Source organism: Apostichopus japonicus, chromosome 14 (assembly GCF_037975245.1).
Source record: "Apostichopus japonicus isolate 1M-3 chromosome 14, ASM3797524v1, whole genome shotgun sequence".
Taxonomy (NCBI): Eukaryota; Metazoa; Echinodermata; class Holothuroidea; order Aspidochirotida; family Stichopodidae; genus Apostichopus; species Apostichopus japonicus.
Genome location: NC_092574.1, coordinates 3,801,837 through 3,815,060, shown reverse-complemented (window position 1 = coordinate 3,815,060; position 13,224 = coordinate 3,801,837).

The following is a 13,224-nucleotide window of genomic DNA, read 5'->3' as shown; positions in this document are numbered from 1 at the left end:
AGTATGCGGTATCGATCAATCGAATGTGCGGTACCGAACAATCGAATGTGCGGTACCGATCAATCGATAATGCGGAACCGATCAATCAAATGTGCGGTACCGATCTATCGAATGTTGCGTAACCGATTTATCGAATGTTCGGTACCGATCAATCGAATGTGCGGTACCGATCAATCGATAATGCGGTACCGATCAATCGAACGTGCGGTATCGATCAATCGAATTTGCGGTACCGATCAATCTTATTTGCGTAACCGATTTATCGAATGTTCGGTACCGATCAATCGAATGTGCGGTACCGATCAATCGATTGTGCGGTACCGATCAATCGAATGTGCGGTGCCGATAAATCGAATGAGCGGTACCGATAAATGGAATGTGCCGTACCGATCAATCGAATGTGCGGAAGAGATCAATCGAATGTGCGGTACCGATCTATCGAATGTTGCGTAATAGATTTATCGAATGTTCGGTACCGATCAATCGAATGTGCGGTACCGATCAATCGATAATGCGGTACCGATCAATCGAACGTGCGGTATCGATCAATCGAATTTGCGGTACCGATCAATCTTATTTGCGTAACCGATTTATCGAATGTTCGGTACCGATCAATCGAATGTGCGGTACCGATAAATAGAATTTGCGGTACCGATAAATCGAATGTGCTGTACCGATCAATCTAATGTGCCGTACCGATTTATCGAACGTGCGGTGCCGATTTATCGAATGTGCGGTGCCGATAAATCGAATGTGCGGTACCGATTAATCGAATGTGCGTTGCCGATCAATCGAATGTACGGTACCGATCAATCGATAATGCGGTACCGATCAATCGAACGTGCGGAATCGATCTATCGAATTTGCGGTACCGATCAATCTTATTTGCGTAACCGATTTATCGAATGTTCGGTACCGATCAATCGAATGTGCGGTACCGATCAATCGATAATGCGGTACCGATCAATCGAACGTGCGGTATCGATCAATCGAATGTGCGGTACCGATCAATCGAATTTGCTGTACCGATCAATCGAATGAGCGGTGACGATCAATCGAATGTGCGGTACCGATCAATCGAATGTCCGGCACCGATAAATGGAATGTGCGGTACCGATCAATCGATTGTGCGGTACCGATCAATCGAATGTGCGGTACCGATAAAACAAATGTAAGGTGCCGATCAATCGAATGTGCGGTGCCGATCAATCGAATGTGCGGTACCGATTAATAGAATGTGCGTTGCCGATAAATAGAATGTGCGATACCGATTAATCGAATGTGCGGTAACGATCAATCGAATGTGCGGTGCCGATCAATCGAAGGCGCGGTACAGGTCTATCGAATATGCGGTATCGATCAATCAAATGTGCGGTACCGATAAATCGAATGTGCGGTATCGATCAATCGAATGTTGCGTAACCGATTAATCGAATGTTCGATGCAAATCAATCGAAGGCGCGGTACAGGTCTATCGAATATGCGGTACCGATCAATCGAATGTGTGGTACCGATCAATCGATAATGCGGAACCGATCAATCGAATGTGCGGTACCGATCTATCGAATGTTGCGTAACCGATTTATCTAATGTTCGGTACCGATCAATCGAATGTGCGGTACCGATCAATCGATAATGCGGTACCGATCAATCGAACGTGCGGTATCGATCAATCGAATTTGCGGTACCGATCAATCTTATTTGCGTAACCGATTTATCGAATGTTCGGTACCGATCAATCGAATGTGCGGTACCGATCAATCGATAATGCGGTACCGATCAATAGAACGTGCGGTATCGATCAATCGAATGTGCGGTACCGATCAATCGAATGTGCGGTATCGATCAATCGAATGTTGCGTAACCGATCAATCGAATGTTCGATGCCAATCAATCGAAGGCGCGGTACAGATCTATCGAATATGCGGTATCGATAAATCGAATGTGCGGTATCGATCAATCGATAATGCGGAACCGATCAATCGAATGTGCGGTACCGATTTATCGAATGTTGCGTAACCGATTTATCGAATGTTCGGTACCGATCAATCGAATGTGCGGTACCGATCAATCGATAATGCGGTACCGATCAATCGAACGTGCGGTATCGATCAATCGAATTTGCGGTACCGATCAATCTTATTTGCGTAACCGATTTATCGAATGTTCGGTACCGATCAATCAAATGTGCGGTACCGATAAATAGAATTTGCGGTACCGATTAATCGAATGTGCTGTACCGATCAATCGAATGTGCCGTACCGATCAATCGAACGTGCGGTACCGATCAATCGAATGTGCGGTACCGATCAATCGATAATGCGGTACCGATCAATCGAACATGCGGAATCGATCAATCGAATTTGCGGTACCGATCAATCTTATTTGCGTAACCGATTTATCGAATGTTCGGTACCGATCAATCGAATGTGCAGTACCGATAAATCGAATGGGCGGTTCCGATCAATCGATTGTGCGGTACCGATCAATCGAATGTCCGGTACCGATAAATCGAATGTGCGGTTCCGATCAATCGATTGTGCGGTACCGATCAATCGAATGTGCGGTATCGATCAATCGAATGTTGCGTAACCGATTAATCGAATGTTCGATGCCAATCAATCGAAGGCGCGGTACAGGTCTATCGAATATGCGGTATCGATCAATCAAATGTGCGGTACCGATAAATCGAATGTGCGGTATCGATCAATCGAATGTGCGGTACCGATAAATCGATAATGCGGTACCGATAAATGGAATGTGCCGTATCGATCAATCGAATGTGCGGTACCGATAAATCGAAAGTGCGGTATCGATCAATCGAATGTGCGGTACCGATAAATCGAATGAGCGGTACCGATAAATGGTTTGTGCCGTACCGATTAATCGAATGTACGGAACCGATCAATCGAATGTGCGGTACCGATCTATCGAATGTTGCGTAAACGATTTATCGAATGTTCGGTACCGATCAATCGAATGTGCGGTACCGATCAGTCGATAATGCGGTACCGATCAATCGAACGTGCGGTATCGATCAATCAAATTTGCGGTACCGATCAATCTTATTTGCGTATCCGATTTATCGAATGTTCGGTACCGATCAATCGAATGTGCGGTACCGATCAATCGATAATGCGGTACCGATCAATCGAACGTGCGGTATCAATCAATCGAATGTGCGGTACCGATCAATCGAATTTGCGGTACCGATCAATCTAATGAGCGGTAACGATCAATCGAATGTGCGGTACCGATCAATCGATTGTGCGGTACCGATCAATCTAATGTGCGGTATCGATCAATCAAATGTGCGGTACCGATCAATCGAACGTGCGGTATCAATCAATCGAATGTGCGGTACCGATCAATCGAATTTGCGGTACCGATCAATCTAATGTGCGGTATCGATCAATCGAATGTTGCGTAACCGATCAATCGAATGTTCGATGCCAATCAATCGAAGGCGCGGTACAGATCTATCGAAGATGCGGTATCGATCAATCGAATGTGCGGTACCGATAAATCGAATGTGTGGTAACGATCAATCGAATGTGCGGTACCGATAAATCGAATGAGCGGTACCGATAAATGGAATGTGCCGTACCGATCAATCGAATGTGCGGAACCGATCAATCGAATGTGCGGTACCGATCTATCGATAATGCTGTACCGATCAATCAAACGTGCGGTATCGATCAATCGATTGTGCGGTACCGATCAATCGAATTTGCGGTATCGATCAATCGAATGTTGCGTAACCGATTAATCGAATGTTCGATGCCAATCAATCGAAGGCGCGGTACAGATCTATCGAATATGCGGTATCGATCAATCGAATGTGCGGTACCGATAAATCGAATGTGCGGTATCGATCAATCGAATGTGCGGTACCGATAAATCGAATGAGCGGTACCGATAAATGGAATGTGCCGTACCGATTAATCGAATGTGCGGAACCGATCAATCGAATGTGCGGTACTGATCTATCGAATGTTGCGTTACCGATTTATCGAATGTTCGGTACCGATCAATCGAATGTGCGGTACCGATCAATTGATAATGCGGAACCGATCAATCGAATGTGCGGTACCGATCTATCGAATGTTGCGTAACCGATTTATCGATTGTTCGGTACCGATCAATCGAATATGCGGTACCGAACAATCGATTGTGCGGTACCGATCAGTCGAATGTGCGGTACCGATTAATCGAATGTGCGGTTCCGATAAATCGAATGCGCGGTACCGATTAATCGAATGTGCGGTAACGATAAATCGAATGTGCGGTAAAGATCAATCGAATGTGCGGTACCGATTAATCGAATGTGCGTTGCCGATAAAAGGAAAGTGCGGTACCGATTAATCGAATGTGCCGTAACGATCAATCGAATGTGCGGTGCCGATCAATCGATTGTGCGGTGCCGATCAATCGAATGTGCGATACCGATCAATCGAATTTGCGGTGCCGATAAATCGAATGTGCGGTATCGATCAATCGAATGTGCGGTACCGATAAATCAAATGTGCGTTGCCGATAAATCGAATGTGCGGTACCGATCAATCGATTGTGCGGTACCGATCGATCGAATGTGCGGTATCGATCAATCGAATGTTGCGTAACCGATTTATCGAATGTTCGGTACCGATCAATCGAATATGCGGTACTGAACAATCGATTGTGCGGTACCGATCAGTCGAATGTGCTTTACCGATTAATCGAATGTGCGGTACCGATAAATCGAATGTGCGGTACCGATTAATCGAATGTGCGGTAACGATAAATCGAATGTGCGGTACCGATCAATCGAATGTGCGGTACCGATTAATCGAATGTGCGTTGCCGATAAATGGAATGTGCGGTACCGATTAATCGAATGTGCGGTAACGATCAATCGATAATGCGGTGCCGATCAATCGATTGTGCGGTGCCGATCAATCGAATGTGCGATACCGATCAATCGAATGTGCGGTGCCGATAAATCGAATGTGCGGTATCGATCAATCGAATGTGCGGTACCGATAAATCAAATGTGCGTTGCCGATAAATCGAATGTGCGGTACCGATCAATCGAATGTGCGGTACCGATCAATCGATTGTGCGGTGCCGATCAATCGAATTTGCGGTGAGGATCAATCGAATATGCGGTGCCGATAAATCGAAAATGCGGAACAGATAAATCGATTGTTCGGTACCGAACAATGGAATGTGCGGTACCGATCAATCGAATGTGCGGTGCCGATAAATCGAATTTGCGGTACCGATAAATCGAATGTGCTGTACCGATCAATCGAATGTGCCGTACCGATTTATCGAATGTGCGGTGTCGATCAATCGAATGTGCGGTGCCGATCAATCGAATGTGCGGTACCGATTAATCGAATGTGCGTTGCCGATCAATCGAATGTGCGGAACCGATCAATCGAATGTGCGGTACCGATCTATCGAATGTTGCGTAACCGATTTATCGAATGTTCGGTACCGATCAATCGAATGTGCGGTACCGATCAATCGATAATGCGGTACCGATCAATCGAACGTGCGGTATCGATCAATCAAATTTGCGGTACCGATCAATCTTATTTGCGTAACCGATTTATCGAATGTTCGGTACCGATCAATCGAATGTGCGGTACCGATCAATCGATAATGCGGTACCGATCAATCGAACGTGCGGTATCGATCAATCGAATGTGCGGTAACGATCAATCGAATGTGCGGTACCGATAAATCGAGTGTGCGGTACCGATCAATCGATTGTGCGGTACCGATCAATCGAATGTGCGGTACCGATCTATCGAATGTGCGGTACCGATTAATCGAATGTGCGTTGCCGATAAATCGAATGTGCGGTACCGATTAATCGAATGTGCGGTAACGATAAATCGAATGTGCGGTACCGATAAATCGAATGTGCGGTACCGATAAATCGAATGTGCGGTACCGATAAATCGAATGTGCTGTACCGATCAATCGAATGTGCGGTACCGATTTATCGAATGTGCGGTGCCGATTAATCGAATGTGCGGTGCCGATCAATCGAATGTGCGGTACCGATGAATCGAATGTGCGCTGCCAATAAATCGAATGTGCCGAACCGATCAATCGAATGTGCGGTAACGATCAATCGAATGTTGCGTAACCGATCAATCGAATGTTCGGTACCGATCAATCGAATGTGCGGTACCGATAAATCGAATGTGCGGTGTCGATAAATCGAATTTGCGGTGAGTATCAATCGAATGTGCGGTACCGATAAATCGAATGTGCGGTACCGATAAATCGAATGTGCCTTATCGATCAATCGAATGTGCGGTACTTATAAATCGAATATGCGGTATCGATCAATCGAATGTGCGGTACCGATAAATCGAATGTGCGGTACCGATCAATCGAATGTGCGGTACCGATAAATCGAATTTGCGGTATCGATCAATCGATTGTGCGGTACCGATCTATCGAATGTGCGGTATCGATCAATCGAATGTGCGGTGCCGATCAATCGAATGTGCGGTACCGATTAATCGATTGTGCGTTGCCGATCAATCGAATGTGCGATGCCGATCAATCGATAATGCGGTACCGATCAATCGAACGTGCGGTATCGATCAATCGAATTTGCGGTACCGATCAATCTTATTTGCGTAACCGATTTATCGAAATTTCGGTACCGATCAATCGAATGTGCGGTACCGATCTATCGAATGTTGCGTAACCGATTTATCGAATGTTCGGTACCGATCAATCGAATGTGCGGTACCGATCAATCGATAATGCGGTACCGATCAATCGAAGGTGCGGTATCGATCAATCGAATGTTGCGTAACCGATTAATCGAATGTTCGATGCCAATCAATCGAAGGCCCGGTACAGATCTATCGAATATCCGGTATCGATCAATCGAATGTGCGCTACCGATAAATCGAATGTGCGGTATCGATCAATCGAATGTGCGGTACCGATAAATCGAATGTTCGGTACCGATCAGTCGATTGTGCGGTACCGATCGATCGAATGTGCGGTATCGATCAATAGAATGTTGCGTAACCGATTTATCGATTGTTCGGTACCGATCAATCGAATATGCGGTACCGAACAATCGATTGTGCGGTACCGATCAGTCGAATGTGCGGTACCGATTAATCGAATGTGCGGTTCCGATAAATCGAATGTGCGGTACCGATTAATCGAATGTGCGGTAACGATAAATCGAATGTGCGGTAAAGATCAATCGAATGTGCGGTACCGATTAATCGAATGTGCGTTGCCGATAAATGGAAAGTGCGGTACCGATTAATCGAATGTGCCGTAACGATCAATCGAATGTGCGGTGCCGATCAATCGATTGTGCGGTGCCGATCAATCGAATGTGCGATACCGATCAATCGAATTTGCGGTGCCGATAAATCGAATGTGCGGTATCGATCAATCGAATGTGCGGTACCGATAAATCAAATGTGCGTTGCCGATAAATCGAATGTGCGGTACCGATCAATCGATTGTGCGGTACCGATCGATCGAATGTGCGGTATCGATCAATCGAATGTTGCGTAACCGATTTATCGAATGTTCGGTACCGATCAATCGAATATGCGGTACTGAACAATCGATTGTGCGGTACCGATCAGTCGAATGTGCTTTACCGATTAATCGAATGTGCGGTACCGATAAATCGAATGTGCGGTACCGATTAATCGAATGTGCGGTAACGATAAATCGAATGTGCGGTACCGATCAATCGAATGTGCGGTACCGATTAATCGAATGTGCGTTGCCGATAAATGGAATGTGCGGTACCGATTAATCGAATGTGCGGTAACGATCAATCGAATGTGCGGTGCCGATCAATCGATTGTGCGGTGCCGATCAATCGAATGTGCGATACCGATCAATCGAATGTGCGGTGCCGATAAATCGAATGTGCGGTATCGATCAATCGAATGTGCGGTACCGATAAATCAAATGTGCGTTGCCGATAAATCGAATGTGCGGTACCGATCAATCGAATGTGCGGTACCGATCAATCGATTGTGCGGTGCCGATCAATCGAATTTGCGGTGAGGATCAATCGAATATGCGGTGCCGATAAATCGAAAATGCGGAACCGATAAATCGATTGTTCGGTACCGAACAATGGAATGTGCGGTACCGATCAATCGAATGTGCGGTGCCGATAAATCGAATTTGCGGTACCGATAAATCGAATGTGCTGTACCGATCAATCGAATGTGCCGTACCGATTTATCGAATGTGCGGTGTCGATCAATCGAATGTGCGGTGCCGATCAATCGAATGTGCGGTACCGATTAATCGAATGTGCGTTGCCGATCAATCGAATGTGCGGAACCGATCAATCGAATGTGCGGTACCGATCTATCGAATGTTGCGTAACCGATTTATCGAATGTTCGGTACCGATCAATCGAATGTGCGGTACCGATCAATCGATAATGCGGTACCGATCAATCGAACGTGCGGTATCGATCAATCAAATTTGCGGTACCGATCAATCTTATTTGCGTAACCGATTTATCGAATGTTCGGTACCGATCAATCGAATGTGCGGTACCGATCAATCGATAATGCGGTACCGATCAATCGAACGTGCGGTATCGATCAATCGAATGTGCGGTACCGATCAATCGAATGTGCGGTACCGATAAATCGAGTGTGCGGTACCGATCAATCGATTGTGCGGTACCGATCAATCGAATGTGCGGTACCGATCTATCGAATGTGCGGTACCGATTAATCGAATGTGCGTTGCCGATAAATCGAATGTGCGGTACCGATTAATCGAATGTGCGGTAACGATAAATCGAATGTGCGGTACCGATAAATCGAATGTGCGGTACCGATAAATCGAATGTGCGGTACCGATAAATCGAATGTGCTGTACCGATCAATCGAATGTGCGGTACCGATTTATCGAATGTGCGGTGCCGATTAATCGAATGTGCGGTGCCGATCAATCGAATGTGCGGTACCGATGAATCGAATGTGCGTTGCCAATAAATCGAATGTGCCGAACCGATCAATCGAATGTGCGGTAACGATCAATCGAATGTTGCGTAACCGATCAATCGAATGTTCGGTACCGATCAATCGAATGTGCGGTACCGATCAATCGAATGTGCGGTGTCGATAAATCGAATTTGCGGTGAGTATCAATCGAATGTGCGGTACCGATAAATCGAATGTGCGGTACCGATAAATCGAATGTGCCTTATCGATCAATCGAATGTGCGGTACTTATAAATCGAATATGCGGTATCGATCAATCGAATGTGCGGTACCGATAAATCGAATGTGCGGTACCGATCAATCGAATGTGCGGTACCGATAAATCGAATTTGCGGTATCGATCAATCGATTGTGCGGTACCGATCTATCGAATGTGCGGTATCGATCAATCGAATGTGCGGTGCCGATCAATCGAATGTGCGGTACCGATTAATCGATTGTGCGTTGCCGATCAATCGAATGTGCGATGCCGATCAATCGATAATGCGGTACCGATCAATCGAACGTGCGGTATCGATCAATCGAATTTGCGGTACCGATCAATCTTATTTGCGTAACCGATTTATCGAAATTTCGGTACCGATCAATCGAATGTGCGGTACCGATCTATCGAATGTTGCGTAACCGATTTATCGAATGTTCGGTACCGATCAATCGAATGTGCGGTACCGATCAATCGATAATGCGGTACCGATCAATCGAAGGTGCGGTATCGATCAATCGAATGTTGCGTAACCGATTAATCGAATGTTCGATGCCAATCAATCGAAGGCCCGGTACAGATCTATCGAATATCCGGTATCGATCAATCGAATGTGCGCTACCGATAAATCGAATGTGCGGTATCGATCAATCGAATGTGCGGTACCGATAAATCGAATGCAACATACGCAACATACGGCACATTCCATTTATCGGTACCGCTCATTCGATAATGCGATAATGCGGTACCGATCAATCGAACGTGCGGTATCGATCAATTGAATTTGCGGTACCGATCAATCGAAAATGCGGTACCGATCAATCGAACGTGCAGTATCGATCAATCGAATGTACGGTACCGATCAATCGAATGTGCGGTACCGATCAATCGAATGAGCGGTGACGATCAATCGAATGTGCGGTACCGATCAATCGAATTTGCGGTACCGATAAATAGAATGTGCTGTACCGATCAATCGAATGTGCGGCACCGTTTTATCGAATGTGCGGTGCCGATCAATCGAATGTGCGGTGCCGATCAATCGAATGTGCGGTACCGATTAATCGAATGTGCGTTGCCGATAAATCGAATGTTCGGTAACGATTAATCGAATGTGCGGTAACGATCAATCGAATGTGCGGTGCCGATCAATCGAATGTGCGGTACCGATAAATCGAATGTGCGGTGCCGATCAATCGAATGTGCGGTACCGATAAATCGAATGTGCGGTGCCGATAAATCGAATTTGCGGTGAGTATCAATCGAATGTGCGGTACCGATAAATCGAATGTGCGGTACCGATAAATCGAATGTGCCTTATCGATCAATCGAATGTGCGGTACTTATAAATCGAATGTGCGTTGCCGATAAATCGAATGTGCGGTACCGATCAATCGAATGTGCGGTACCGATCAATCGAATTTGCGGTACCGATAAATCGAATGTGCGGTACCGATCAATCGATTGTGCGGTACCGATCAATGGAATGTGCGGTATCGATCAATCGAATGTGCGGTACCGATAAATCGAATGTGCGGAACCGATAAATCGATTGTGCGGTACCGAACAATGGAATTTGCGGTACCGATCAATCGAATGTGCGGTACCGATAAATAGAATTTGCGGTACCGATAAATCGAATGTGCGGTACCGATCACTCGAATGTGCCGTACCGATTTATCGAACGTGCGGTGCCGATCAATCGAATGTGCGGTGCAGATCAATCGAATATGCGGTACCGATTAATCGAATGTGCGTTGCCGATCAATCGAATGTGCGGTACCGATCAATCGATAATGCGGTACCGATCAATCGAACGTGCGGTATCGATCAATCGAATTTGCGGTACCAATCAATCTTATTTGCGTACCCGATTTATCGAATGTTCGGTACCGATCAATCGAATGTGCGGTACCGATCAATCGATAATGCGGTACCGATCAATCGAACGTGCGGTATCGATCAATCGAATGTGCGGTACCGATCCATGGAATGTGCGGTACCGATCAATCGAATGAGCGGTGACAATCAATCGAATGTTGCGTAACCGATTTATCGAATGTGCGGTACCGATCAATCGAATGTGCGGTGCCGATCAATCGAATGTGCGGTACCGATCAATCGAATGTGCGGTACCGATAAATAGAATTTGCGGTACCGATAAATCGAATGTGCTGTACCGATCACTCGAATGTGCCGTACCGATTTATCGAATGAGCGATACCGATAAATGGAATGTGCCGTACCGATCAATCGAATGTGCGGAACCGATCAATCGAATGTGCGGTACCGATCTATCGAATGTGCGGTACCGATTAATCGAATGTGCGGTAACGATAAATCGAATGTGCGGTACCGTTAAATCGAATGTGTGGTACCGATAAATCTTATTTGCGTAACCGATTTATCGAATGTTCGGTACCGATCAATCGAATGTGCGGTACCGATCAATCGATAATGCGGTACCGATCAATCGAACGTGCGGTATCGATCAATTGAATTTGCGGTACCGATCAATCTTATTTGCGTAACCGATTTATCGAATGTTCGGTACCGATCAATCGAATGTGCGGTACCGATCAATCGATAATGCGGTACCGATCAATCGAACGTGCAGTATCGATCAATCGAATGTCCGGTACCGATCAATCGAATTTGCGGTACCGATAAATCGAATGTGCGGTACCGATAAATGGAATGTGCTGTACCGATCAATCGAATGTGCGGTACCGATAAATCGAATTTGCGGTACCGATAAATGGAATGTGCTGTACCGATCAATCGAATGTGCGGTACCGATAAATCGAATGTGCGGTGACGATCAATCGAATGTGCGGTACCGATCAATCGAATTTGCGGTACCGATAAATGGAATGTGCGGTGCCGATCAATCGAATGTGCGGTGCCGATCAATCGAATGTGCGGTACCGATTAATCGAATGTGCGTTGCGGATAAATCGAATGTTCGGTACCGATTAATCGAATGTGCGGTAACGATCAATCGAATTTGCGGAACCGATCAATCTTATTTGCGTAACCGATTTATCGAATGTGCGGTACCGATCAATCGAATGTGCGGTACCGATCAATCGATAATGCGGTACCGATCAATCGAACGTGCGGTACCGATCAATCGATTGTGCGGTACCGATCAATCGAATGTGCGGTATCGATCAATCGAATGTTGCGTAACCGATTAATCGAATGTTCGATGCCAATCAATCGAAGGCGCGGTACAGATCTATCGAATATGCGGTATCGATCAATCGAATGTGCGGTACCGATAAATCGAATGTGCGGTATCGATCAATCGATAATGCGGAACCGATCAATCGAATGTGCGGTACCGATCTATCGAATGTTGCGTAACCGATTTATCGAATGTTCGGTACCGATCAATCGAATGTGCGGTACCGATCAATCGAGAATGCGGTAACGATCAATCGAACGTGCGGTATCGATCAATCGAATTTGCGGTACCTATCAATCTTATTTGCGTAACCGATTTATCGAATGTTCGGTACCGATCAATCGAATGTGCGGTACCGATCATTCGATAATGCGGTACCGATCAATCGAATGTGCGGTACCGATAAATCGAATGAGCGGTACCGATAAATGGAATGTGCCGTACCGATCAATCGAATGTGCGAAACCGATCAATCGAATGTTCGGTACCGATCATTCGAATGTTGCGTAATACATTTATCAAATGTTCGGTACCGATCAATCGAATGTGCGGTACCGATCTATCGATTATGCGAAACCGATCAATCGAACGTGCGGTATCGATCAATCGAATGTGCGGTACCGATCAATCTTATTTGCGTAACCGATTTATCGAATGTTCGGTACCGATCAATCGAATGTGCGGTACCGATAAATAGAATTTGCGGTACCGATAAATCGAATGTGCTGTACCGATCAATCAAATGTGCCGTACGGAATTATCGAACGTGCGGTGCCGATCAATCGAATGTGCGGTGCCGATCAATCGAA